The following is a 13,804-nucleotide window of genomic DNA, read 5'->3' as shown; positions in this document are numbered from 1 at the left end:
GGCTTGAGACATGTTGATATGTAATATAGTTGCAGAATTATGATCCTAATGTTTTAATTCTGTACACTTTAAACAATGTATAAATTTTGCCATGTACTTTATCATACTGCGATAATGCCTGAACAGTTTAATTGCACGTGAGTTCGAAAAATTTGAGTACATTTGTATCAGTTACGCTCGATTAGTGTAGGTCAGTATTTGTATGAGTATACTGTTTTAATGAAACTTATGAATTGTAATGAACGTAAGATTTATATTTATGTATCGTATTACAGATAAAGGAATCAAAAAGAAACCACCGGGAGAAATTGTATGGAGGAAGATCAAGGGCGGGAAGAGGAGGAAGAGGAGGAAAGGGCGGAAGCGCAAAACAACTGTTAATTTTTAAATAACATATATATATATTTTTTATAATAATATTAAATAAATAAACTGAAATAAAGAATAAAGTTTTTTTCATCATTCGTCAGCCCACCCTTCTTTTGATTTTAAACTTTTCAGTTTTAATAAACATACATGACAGACGCATATTTATATACATACATACACGTTTACTATATGTTTTATACAATAGCCAGTAGAATAAAAAAGAATAATAATAAGAGGAATAATTTGAAATATTAGGTGTAACTTCCACACTTTGAAAATATGATATAAGTAAATCAATAATACCAGTATTAGTAAAAAAGTTCTAATCTCTCGTTTTATATTTTAAATAATATTGCCATATAATCACAATATAAATTCCACAGTGATTTCAAGTAACCGATGACCTTTAAAATAAGCCATCCCTAACATACATATAACCTAACCTACAATCTTACGAAAATGGATACATTGCCTGCATCACGCTTTTACTGTGACATATGTATCAAGCAAACGCTTCGGTTTTCCTATGATTCCACGGTGGCAGTCTGTAGGAATAAGTGATTCCTTAGGAGTTAGGGTTTCTACTTTACCACTTGATGGAAAATCTAGCTTACCACCGTTTTCATACAGAATTTTATTAATTGTCAATTGTTATAAATTTGTAACTACGGTGTACATATAACTGGTTCTAATGCACTTGACACAGCTTAGAACGCCCAACAACGCATTCACATTCTCTGATGAGAACACCCACGCACGGAATACAAGGTTTCTCAAACACAAAGCTACCGCTTCAAACGTCCCCACGAGAATGGAAAAACTTCCATCCGGAACGGGAAAACAACGCTTTTCCCGGAAGTAGATGTCGCGGTAAGTTTATCGGAAGTGTACGCTTCGGCGAGACGGTCGACCATCAGCAGAGGTCGCCACAAGTCCTCCTGAGTAGGCGCCATCTCCTAACCACTAGCCGAACTAAATTTGTCACGTGACTTGCTCTGTAGTATCCAGATAATGGCGGAACTCGTCTTTGGGAATGCTTTTACGGGAATCGTTTATTCGTCCTTATATGAGAAGATCTTGAGCTGGGTGAGGGCTCATTCGCAAGAGGAAGGTTCAATGCATGGCGGTCAACTCACCGTTTAAGTTACAGAACTCTTTTAGTGACCTAAAAATGCTTCGATTCTGCAACTGCATTTTGTCAATTTTTTCTTCTACTTTGGACACTGATATTATTAAATACGGACATAATCTCGTTAAACCATGACTTGACCGCCCTGCATTGGACCTTCCTCTTTCGAATGAGCCCTCACCCAGCCCCAAATCTTCTCATATAAGGACGAAAAGTGTATTCCCGTAACCCCCTTTTTAGGCCCATTTTTGCCGGTAATGTCACCTCGCTGCATTACCCTAGTCTACCCCCTTAAATGCCCAGAATCGACACCTCGGCTGGATATATGCAACGTTTGAAACCCGAGCCGACACCGCAACCGGTTTTCATTTCCAATCCTCCTTTGCTTTTCGCCAACTTTTAACAACAATTTTAGCAAGTAATTATAATTCAAACTATATCATGTTTGGTATCATTTTAATTCGAGAAATTTCACCAATGCGTTAGTAAAAGTTTCAGTCAAAAAAAGTCAAAAATAAACAAGTTTTATAGTTGAATTAGTATTAGTCACACCGATATGTTTCGGCTCTTTCCTTTGATCATTGGACCTCTCGTTCTCTCCTCCACTGTCTGTCCCTTTCTACGTTCACGCTTGGCTGGCTATCGCATATAATCCGAGATTCGACACCTCTGCTGAATATATGAATTGTTGCACATATTCAACTTTCACTGTACAGACGCGAGGTCCCTCCATTTATTAGTTCTAATAGTACCATATTACTTTTTTATGCAGAATGTTTCAAGGAGTTGACACAAGTAAAAAAAAAATGCAATTCTACTTACATAAAAAATGGATTTGCATTTTTTGAGTGCATCGTTGCATTCACGAAGAAAATGAAATCACAGAAAAATATACATTATCATACCATTGAACTTTTACATAAACAGCTTTTTCCTATCTCTTACCAAATTCAAGATATAACCCGTCCAAACTGCATGACGTATCCTGTATACTTTTATTAATTAAAAAACATTTATTTTAAAAAGTTAATAACTTCTTCTAAAAATAATTCTCAGATTGCCCGTTCCTTCGGAGCAGGTACAGTAATGCTTCGAAATAAGCAAGTGGTCTCTGCTTCGAAATAAGCAACTCCGTATCCCCTCTTCTTTGTTTCAAGTCGCCCGCAAAGTGAGAGGTACGAGAAATGAGTGAGAGGTCCATGAAAGCGCGAAGCCGATGTTTAGTGTAATAAATTTCACGCTCGACTGAGCAGTGACATCGGTTAGTAGAAGAAGGATGGAATATATATAATGCTTTCTCAGTCTGGTATATTTGCTTCGAAATAAAGCATAGTGCGAGAATGAGAGGGCATGCTATATTCTATCCTTGTCCAAAAAATAACATCGCTGCTCGGCCGATCACTTTATGATTTGCCGCTACCTCGGATCTCTCACTCGTTTCTCGCGTTCTCTATCGTCCCGTTTCGAGAACAAAGTCAAGCCGAATAGCATACCTGCTTCGAAATAAGCAACTGTTCGGTCCCGAGCCACTTGCTTATTTCGAAGCATTACTGTATATATTTTTCAGCAGCGAGGAGTGCTACGGTGTGCTATGTAAAATCCACGCGTTTGGTCAGTCAGAATTTATCGGAGCGTGACAGTTCTATCATTTGGGTTGAAAGAAAGATAGCATGATCACCGTACATCTCACTCTAAACGCGCGCCAATGTTTCGCTTTCGTTCTTCATGCGTATCGTGGCGATGCCTCTGGCGAGATGAGCATTTGAATGTGTTTGTAAAAATACTTGAGGCGCTGTTGCCTTCCTAGATCGTGTTGCGCGCACGCTAGCTGAGAATTAAACCTTTCAAGTTCGTAACAAAACACGCAAGTGGCTCCACCAGGCCCAACGAAAAAACTACTGTAATACCGACGTCCCGAATCGGTGACGTCACGTACTGTGTCTACCCCCTTAACATCGTCGTGCCATCTTTTACCGTCCACTCCGCGGCGTTTATGAAATCATAACCTAGCAACACTCCATATTCTAAGACCGCGTTTTCCACGACGTGTAGTGTAGCCTCGCGTATCTCGTCGTCGATTACAATCTCCGCGTTAAACCTCCCGAGAGTTCGGTATTCTTGAGACCCTATTCCCCGGAGACGTATTTTTTCGCTCGTTAACGGCGGAGCCCCGATGTCGAGGTATACGTTCTCGCGGATCAGGGCCACGTGACTACCCGTATCAAGAACGGCTACCGCGGCGCACTCGTTCACGCGCACATCTTTTCGGCATTACGTCTTAGCGGACTCCGCGACAGCGAGGACGTTTTTCGCGGCCTGTTTCTTTGTCGGACAATCGCGTGAGATGTGACCATACTCGTTACATTGAAAGCGCTTACGACCTCTGTCCTGCGCGGGGCATTTCGATGTAGGATGTCCTCGGTCGCCGCAGTTGTTGCACCTCTTCGTTGCTGTCGTCGAGCTCGCTGTGCTGTCACCCCTGGGTTTTGACGCCGGTTCTCCTCCCTTGCACGTCGCACTGGTTGTTTTCGGCCTGAGCGTGATTTTTCCGAACGCCTCCCAGCATATCGGCGTTCGTCCTGAACCTCTGGAGGCGCGCCTGGTCCTGGAGAACGGGGTCGGGTACCCCGTCGATGACACAGTCGATGAGTTCCTCTTCGTCTATGTTGATTCGGTTCGCTAGGATTACCTTCTGGTGGAGGTAATCGGTTAATGTCTCCCCGCGGCGCCACGTCCTCTCCTCGAACCGCCGCCTCGCGGCGCGCCGATTGTGTAGATTGCACATTTTTTGGGCAAGTTCTTTTATTCTGGCAGTTAGGGAGGTGAATAGTCAAAATGAAAATGTGTTTCTCTGTAAACAAAGATTAAGATTTTATTCGTTGACTTATGATACTTCTTTATATTATTTACATTATTTACACTCCTACCTGTAACTACCCGATAAGAACCACAGCACCTTTTTTTCGTTCCATTTTTATAATTATAATCGAATTTTTATATTTTAAGTTTTATTTAATTTTCATTATTCATATTCGGTATTTAATTTAATTTGTATTGTATAGTAATTTATGTAATAAATAATTTTTATTTATCGATAACTGAGTCTGTTAAATAAGTCGATAAACGTATAGTCGGTAAGTCAGATGATAAAACAGAATATCGATAAATTATCGACGTGTGACCAGGTGTGCGCCAGCGCAACCCCGATGATCTCGCAGTGGAGTGAAGTCCTAGAGTAGGGAGGCCGCGTAGATTAAGGAGCAGGGGTACTCGGCCGTCACGTGATGGGGAATTCCAGAAAGCTGAAGAAATTCTATAATGAAAAAAGCGCCAAGTCAGCAGAATCTGACTATAAATAAAGGCGTTCCACACGGTATCAGCGCAGATCTTCTCTGACCACGGTCAGGAGCAGGCAACACTCTGGAAGTAGAGGAAAGCTTGCGCTGAATTGCTTAGGCAACCATAGAGCGCGAGAAATAGCTTTATCCTTCTCTTCCGGTGGTGACGTACAAGACTTCGGATCTGTGGGCATCCTACTCACGGTACGCAACGTGTTAATCAGGTGTTTTTACTAAGCCATACCCAAGTATAAAGAGCTAGCCTGAAACGGCCTGTATTTAACACAGCTCTGGCTAGTCCAGAAACCGATTGCGACCCGTAGGAAAAGTCCGCTCGTGTCTGAGGGTACTGTACAAGCCATTGGAAAATAGTTTCCAGTACTTAGAGTAATTGGCAAATTGTACAGAGTGTTGGCTGCATCCGAAGATTAAGCCGCGTTAGCGTTATTATTATTAATTATCATTTATTACTAATTACTAGCTACTAATTTCTAATTATATACGAGTATACTAATTACTAATCATATATTCTTCACTGTATTTCCAATCTAGGGCGAACTTATTATAATTTCTCATTGTATTCCATATTCTAGCCGCACCTATTGTTATACTAACGATATTATTTTATATTATACTCAGAGCTATCATATTCAATTAACATTCACTTACCTTCTTGAATAAACTACTATTAGTTCTAGCACATTAATGTTTGGATTTTACTCCTCAACCGCACACCACGCGAACCTATAATCCCTATTTCATTCATACGAGTCGCCTTCTAAGGGAACCGCTCTCCCCATACGTCGGTTCAGTGACGTACCTATCGTTGGGTCGTTACATACCTGTAAACAAAGAAACGATAATTACAGTTTACGCTTATCCTTTCTTTATTTATCCTACTTCGTATTTTCTTATTTCTAAATTTTTCTTTATAATTTCGCACGTGTCCTCTTTGGTTATCTACCGGTAGTCGATTGAAGGTGCACGGAGCATGAGGCGCGGCAGACTTCAGGTTCACGGAAGTATACTTTCGTTTCATGTATATAATGGGCAGGTATTTCACAAATGGCCCGGGCATTTTATATAATACCCACGGTTCGTTGACATTAACTCTTTGCGGTCCGATGTCGAGTGTGACTCGACATCGCCTTTCGTTTCGGCACGTCCGATGTCGAGTGTGGCTCGACCTGCCGAAACGAAACGCTGAAAAGCGTTCGGACCGCAAAGGGTTAAACTTATTACAGTATAGACTCGTTATAAGCTAAAAAGATCTCTACGCTATTTGCAAAGAAACCATCCCCACCATTGGGGGGTATACCCCTCGAGACGCCGCGAAGCTCGCTCGCCGAGTAGCGTAACATCGGTGAGGCAACACTAATGCAATAACCTAACTTTGTTATTTTTCATTTTCTTTCGATAAAACTTTTTCCATGATATTTCTGAGATTTTTCTAATTGCAATGTTACCAAACACGATATAATTCGGACCATATTTACCGTGTAGACTCATTATAAGCAAAACATTCGGGACCGGACTTTTGCTTATAACGTGTAGTTCCACTATTGTTTGATGTTTGCCGACTGCTTCGAACGTAGAAAAGGACCTTGAGTGAAAAAGTTGGCGAGTCAAGGTCATGCTCTCACTCTATTCCACCTCTCTAGCTACCACACGCATGTTCCTTATTGGCTGAGGCCGGTGACAAAGGTTGACGACGAACATGTTGGGACAGAGTGAAATAGAATAATTTCACAGCATTGGCGTAACCACCCAATTAAAGTGTCAGCTATAAAAAGATACACTTTCTATCTATTGCCGCTAGAGATCGGCAATTGGGAGGCTACGTCAATGCTGCAAAGTTATCATTCTATTTCACTTTGTCCAGATATGCTCGTCGTCGTCCTTTGTCACTGGCCGCAGCCAATAACGACATAGCGCACGGGAGCAGGAGAGGTGGAACAGAGTGAGAAAGTAAACAATCTACCTCGCCAACTTGTCGTGAACGGACAATATGTCGGTGAGACAACTTAACTTTGTTATCTCTCATTTTTTTTTTATAAAATTTTTTCCATCATATATCTGACATTTTTCTCATTGAAATGATACCAAACACGATATAACTCGGACCATATTTACTTGAAACAACTTATTATGTATCATTATCATTTCTATTAAATTAGAAAAAAGTTTTATCTCAAGTATCTGTTCAATCAGCTATCGTATCACAATAACCAGTTTTTATTAGATTATATAAATATTTGCATTTCATTATAAAATGATAGTTTCATAGAAATGATAATGATACATAATAAGTTGTTTCAAGTAAATATGGTCCGAATTATATCGTGTTAAATATCATAGAAAAAGTTTTATAAAAAAAAATGAAAAATAACAAAGCTAGGTTGTTGCATTAGTGTTGCCTTACCGATATAGAGCGGTCTGTGTTCGCTCCGTCCTCTTTTTCACTCGCTGTCCTTTTTTACGTTCGAAACAGTCGGCAAATATCAAACAATGGTGGAACTACGCGTTATAAGCAAAAGTCCGGTCCCGAGCGTTTTGCTTATAACGAGTCTATACTGTATTATTATTATCATTAAAACCATACATAGATGTGATAGATTAGGATGGGCCACACACTTAAATCCGGCCGCCGAGAAGCGGCCGGCATCGCTTCCGTTATTATTTAAACAACACTATTGTCTTAGGAAAGTGTTGCCGGCCGCCTTACGGCGCGCCGCGGCCGGATTTATATATGTAGCCTAATCTAACCTATTGTAGGATTTTTGGATGTAGATATTAAACTTTTATTATTATACTTTAACAATTAATATATATCATAGAATTATAACAGTAACGTAGGATTTCCTCGCTCTTACAAAAAGGACTGCCTTCCTTACACACGCCACGCACTCTCATCTGTTTTTTACCCTAGCGCGTTGCCAACCTTCCCGTCTTAACATCTCACATTCGGCTATCCTGAATTATCATCCGCCCCGGATAATCCCTTATCTGAGACCCACGGCTTAATATACTCGGCACACGTGCTAGTTGCACGAGGCACTTCACCTGAATACACTCTTTTTACATCGTAAGTATCGTTCGGTTTAACTTTCTCAATCTCATATGGACCTAAGAATTTTGCACGCAATTTTCGTCCAGGCCCCAGCTGGGTACGCTTTATAGCAACCAAGTCTCCTTTTTCATACTTAAGTGGTTCGCGTCGTCGTAAATTATAGGTTTTCCTATTCTCCTCTTGCGTCTTCAGGAGTTGTTCCTTCGCTTGGGCTCGAAGTGCGTCTCGAGTCTCCTGAAAATCCGCTCGAAATTCATTCTCAATTATTTCTTTGAGTCGTAAGTCTTCCTTCTGCCTCATTTTCACGCCCATCAGCAACTCGAACGGCGTCATTCCAATGCTCCGCTGATAGGTTGAATTCAGCACCTGCTGAACACGACTCACATGTTGATACCACTTGGCAGGGTCTTCCAAAGAAAGCTTCGTAAGGATCGGAATAATCGTCCGGTTGAGTCTTTCGACTTGCCCGTTTGATCGAGGCAAACCTGTAGTAATCATCGTGTGCTTTATCTGCTCTGCGTTGCAATACTGGCTAAATTCCTGAGAAGAAAATACAGTTCCTCTGTCGGAAACAATATGAGCAGGATTGCCAAATACTTGCTTCTGGAGCTCCAATTTAGAGATGACCTCTCGCGTCGTTGTTGATTTGGTAGGATAGAGCCATAAAAATTTGGAAAAACTATCTTGTTTGTGAATTTGCGCAATGTTCGCGCCGGTTATTTTTCTTCCCGGTGAGACTCCCGGCAATACATGTACTCACGCACGTCCAATGATACAACCGTGACTCGTGGTAGGAGAAAGAAAGGACAGGCGTGGTGAACAAAATTGATTTCCCTTTAATGAAATGTCACAGCTCTGTTCAGCTTAATAGCAAGAAGACCACGGCAATAACCCCCACGACTGGTCGAACAATACCACTATACAGTCAACAAATTCCGCATTCGTGTTGCCCAATTGTGTTCGATAAGAGTTCTCAGCTGCGACTGTCTTTTCCGATCCCCCCGCTTCGAACCTTTTGCTCCGATCGCGGCGCTTGGCTCGGTTCGTCAGGTGCTGTCATCTTTTCAGATCCGCACGCTAATTAGAGCGCGCGCGTTAATTAAATCTAAAGACGCTTAAATCTTAAAGGTAGGAACTAGAATCCCAAACATGCCGCTCGCCTCGTGCGATGGTACGAAACAAAGTTCACCTTAAAGGGCGTTAACAACTTCTAAGCCTAGAGCTTGACATAATCTCTATACTCTACATTGTATTTTCGCAAAACAGTCAAATTCAAATTAAAGAAAGATACAAATATACAAAAAGTGATATAAAGTAATATTTGAACGTAAACTTAACTAAGGCAAAATTAGGAGCTTAAATCTAACGTGCTTGACTCTAGTTCGCCGCCCGCCGTGCGACGAAGGTCTAAGCGAATGCTGGGCGCAAATCTTCCGCCCGCCATGCGACTAATAACAAATGGTCAATTTTGACAAGTTTCGACGGGTAGTTTACACAATTTTACGATTGGTCTTTTAAATAGTCCGGAGGCAGTTTTTACTTCTGCTACTCGGACATTTCCGCTTGAGTCCGGAAAAACCTTGACGATACGCGCTAGCTCCCACTTGCTGGGAGGGAGCAGATCATTTCGGACAATTACAAGTTCTCCTACTCGGAGATTGTCACAACCCTGTTGCCACTTGTTTCTTTGCTGAAGACCGTGTAAATAATCTTTGGACCAAATCCTCCAGAAGCTCTCGAACATTCGGTGGACTCGCTGCCATCGGCTCAACCTAGCTTCCGACAAGTCCAGTACCGACTCCTCAGGCATTGAATTTAAAGGTCGGCCTACTAGGAAGTGTCCTGGAGTTAAAGAGGAAAGGTCGTTAGGATCATCGGTCAAGGGAGAGATAGGGCGTGAATTTAAACACGATTCGATCTGCGCTAATAGTGTAGAGAACTCTTCAAGGGAGAGCGTGTGCGATCCTACTATTCTTTTGAAATGATGCTTCATAGCTTTAACTCCAGCCTCCCACAGGCCCCCGAAGTGTGGAGCGGAGGGTGGAATAAATTTCCAACTAATCTTGTCGGTTGCTAGCCAGGACTTTAGATTCGAATCACGCGTTAGAGCATAGAAGGCTCGTGATAGTTCGCGCTCAGCTCCCTGAAAATTGGTGCCGTTATCGCTATACATAACGGAAGGTAGACCGCGTCGAGCCGAAAATCGTTTAAATGCGGCGATAAATCCGTTGGAAGTATAATCATTGACGAGTTCCAAATGGATTGCTCTGGTTGAAAGACAAACGAACAGGGCAACGTACACCTTGTGAGATTTCTGCCCTCGCGTCGCGGAGCACGTCGCGTGAAACGGGCCAGCGTAATCCACTCCTGTGTGGACGAAAGGACATGACGGGGTGACGCGCGCCTTCGGTAATTCTCCCATCTGCTGAGAAATAGGCTTTGCCCGGTAACGCGTGCAAATGACGCAATTGTGCACTACTGACTTCACTAGATTCCGTGCGTTCAAAATCCAGAATTGTTGTCTTACAGCTCGGAGGGTTAACTGAGAGCCGCCGTGGAGGCAACGCCTATGTGCTTGCTCGACGATAAGGTCAGAGATTCGATGACGAGGTAAGATAACCGGATGTTTCTCTTCGTAAGAGAACGGAGAATTTTCTAATCGGCCTCCCACTCGTAACAATCCGTCGTCGTCCACGAAGGGATTCAGACTTTTCAGTTTGCTAGCCTTTGGAAGCTGTGCTCCTGATTTGATAGCAGAGATTTCGTCAGAAAAATGAAAGATTTGTACCGACCTGATCCAAAAGGATCGAGCTAATTTTATAGCGATCGCTAGTGAATTCTTACAATCATTTTGAGCAAGAGTTGAGAAGCGCCTATAACGCGAAAGTTTACTGCACAAGAGAATGCAATATGCAGTTATCTTGAGAAGACGAGGCCATGTTGAGACATCGTCCGGGAGATTCCATTCTGATCGGTCGGAACGAACGATTAGAGTTTTCACAGATCTCATTTCCTCCTCGATAAGAATACCTTCCGGGTGCGGTTGCTCAGGCCAGGAGGAAGTATCTAATTTGAGCCAAGAAGGTCCGTACCACCAGAGGTGGTGATCCTTGAGATAAGATGTACTGACGCCACGAGAGGCGCAGTCGGCTGGGTTTTGCTTTGTATTGACATATCCCCAAACTGCGTCCGGTAATCGATTTTGTATGTCGGCTACTCGATTGGCCACGAAAGTTTTCCATTGAGAAGGATGTTTCTTAATCCAGGAGAGAGTAATCATCGAGTCCGACCAACAGTAGAGAGGAACTGTGGAAAGATTTAGAGTAAGCTTTACAAATGATAAGAGTTTGGTGAGTAACTGAGCCGCGCACAGCTCTAAACGAGGAATACTGACCGTTTGAAGCGGCGCTATTTTAGTCTTACTAATAAGGAGGCTAGTTCTGACTAGATTCGCATCAATTTCGACCCTAAGGTAGACGACTGCTGCGTAAGCTCTGCTAGACGCATCAGCGAATCCATGCAGCTGCACTCCGTTAATATTTGGACTTTGATTAGTCCATCGTGGTATCGACACTTCGTGCAGACACTTCAGATTTTCGAAATAACTCTCCCAAGATTCTCGGAGATCACTCGGTAACGGAGAGTCCCAATCTAACTTTCGAATCCACAGTTCCTGTAGGAATACCTTCGCTAGGATAACGATCGGTGTAATTAGACCGAGAGGGTCAAATATGCGAGATATAATGGAGAGAACGGAGCGCTTTGTCGTTTCAATGTTCCCTCTTGTTTACAGGATACAGGATAGGCCCAAGGCCTTGATTGGCTGATTATCAGAAAACGAGACAGGTGTGCTGACCAAAAGATCAGTCTTAGGTATTTCATGAAGAAGTTCTGCGGAATTCGATGTCCACTTTCGCAAATGGAAACCTCCCAATTTTAAGAGAGAGTTAAGCTGTTCTCGGATTTCTGAAATCTCAGAGGGATCGTGGGCGCCGAAAAGAACGTCGTCCACGTAGGTAGATTCATGCAAAACCGATGTGGCGCGTGGGAATGCGGCACCCTCATCGTCGCACAATTGTTTTAGAACGCGCATCGCCAAGTATGGCGCGCAAGCGGTACCATAAGTTACGGTTAACAAATCGTAGGAAGAGACTGGTTTGTCTACGTCAGAACGCCATAAGATTCTTTGATACTTCGTGTCAGCGGGGTATACGAAAATTTGCCTAAACATTTTTGCTATGTCAGCGATATAGACTAACCGATGAGTTCTCCATCTGAGTAGAATCGATGGGAGATCCGTTTGTAGCTTAGGTCCCGTCAACAACTGGTCATTAAGTGACGAACCTGATCGAGTTACGCAAGAAGCGTTAAATACAACCCTCAGAGGGGAAGTAGTACTAGATTCTCTAAGAACCGGATGATGAGGCATATAATAACCAGCTGATGTTCGAAAATCAGAGTTCTTCGGGAGAACAGTAGGAGCCATATGTCCAAGCTGCTCGTATTCAGAGAGAAAGGAAGAATATGCCTCCGCAAGTTTAACGTCCTTGGAGAGACGGATTTCTAATCGATTGAGCGATCGCGACGCGATTTGAAACGAATCAACGAACTCGGTAACAGCGCCTTCTTTGAAGGGCAACTTCACGACGTAACGACCGTCGGTGCGGCGAGAGTGAGTGGAGGCGAAATGCAGTTCGCAACGGTTTTCGTCCTCCGAGAGAGCATGGAAGCTTGGAATTTCTTCAAGCTCCCAGAATTTGCGCAGATTTAATTCATTCGCGTGGGGGATATTCGACTGTAAACAGGATATGCCCTTGGAAGGGGTTCCTCGTCTGGTCGAAGGCGCACAAGGCCCGAATACTATCCAGCCAAATATTGTGCGCTGAGCAATAGGTTCATCGGCAGAACCTTTTCGTAATCCATTGAGCAAGATAGATCCGTAGAGGTCAGCACCAATTAGCAGGTCGATGCGATCGAGTTTGGACTTATTTCCGTCCGCTAGTTTGATTCCTCTCAAGTGAGGGATAGTATCGAATCTAAAGTTCGGAATGTCTCGATGGGAAGTAAGGTTCGGAAGGATGAGAGCACTTGTTTTTATAAAATCGTCATCATTGCCGCACGCGCCTATTTGTATTTGCGACGTATAATTAACAACATTAGCGCATTGGTCGCCTATACCCGTCACGCGTATCTTAACTTTTCTGCGAGAAAGTCTCAATGACTGTGCAGCTCGCTCACTTATAAAAGTGGCTTCCGAGCCAGTATCAATTAATGCGCGTAACTTTACAGATCGACCAGCAAAGGAGCGTACGGTTACTCGCGCGGTAGCGAGTAAGACTCGTGTCGGCGAATCATCGAATGAATCTCGAGAAATCAATGCCTTCAGAGCCACACTAGACGTTGTAGGACTCACCGAATTAGCTGCGGAACCTTCGTCTTCCTTGTCGGATTCAGCTTTCTCTTTATCCGAATTATTACCTTCAACTTCCTCATGTAAAAGCGAATGGTGCTTGCGGCCGCAGCGAGCACACTTCCTGCTCGAGAGACAATTTCGAGGGTAATGTCCCTTTCCCAGACAATTGAAGCAACAGCGATGCTTTTTTACAAGTTCCTTACGTTTACCTACGTTTAATGATTTAAATTTAGTACATTGATACAGCGAGTGAGCTTCGTTACATGAAATGCATTTAGATTTATCAACGGCAGAGACGAGAGATTTCGTGTTTGTTGTACGACTTGATTTCTTATTCCCTTCACTGATTTGTTGAGTAGCTTCTAAAGCTCTTAGTCGATTGACTAGAAATTGACTGAGTTCTTTGAAGGTCGGAAGTTCGGTTGCACCTCCGAGAAGAAGATTCCACTCTTGCAGTGTTTTTACATCTAATTTACGTTCAATAA

Source organism: Osmia bicornis, chromosome 10 (genome assembly GCF_907164935.1).
Source record: "Osmia bicornis bicornis chromosome 10, iOsmBic2.1, whole genome shotgun sequence".
NCBI lineage: Eukaryota > Metazoa > Arthropoda > Insecta > Hymenoptera > Megachilidae > Osmia > Osmia bicornis.
The sequence above is the reverse complement of the archived record's forward strand: the minus strand, read 5'-3'. Positions refer to the sequence as shown.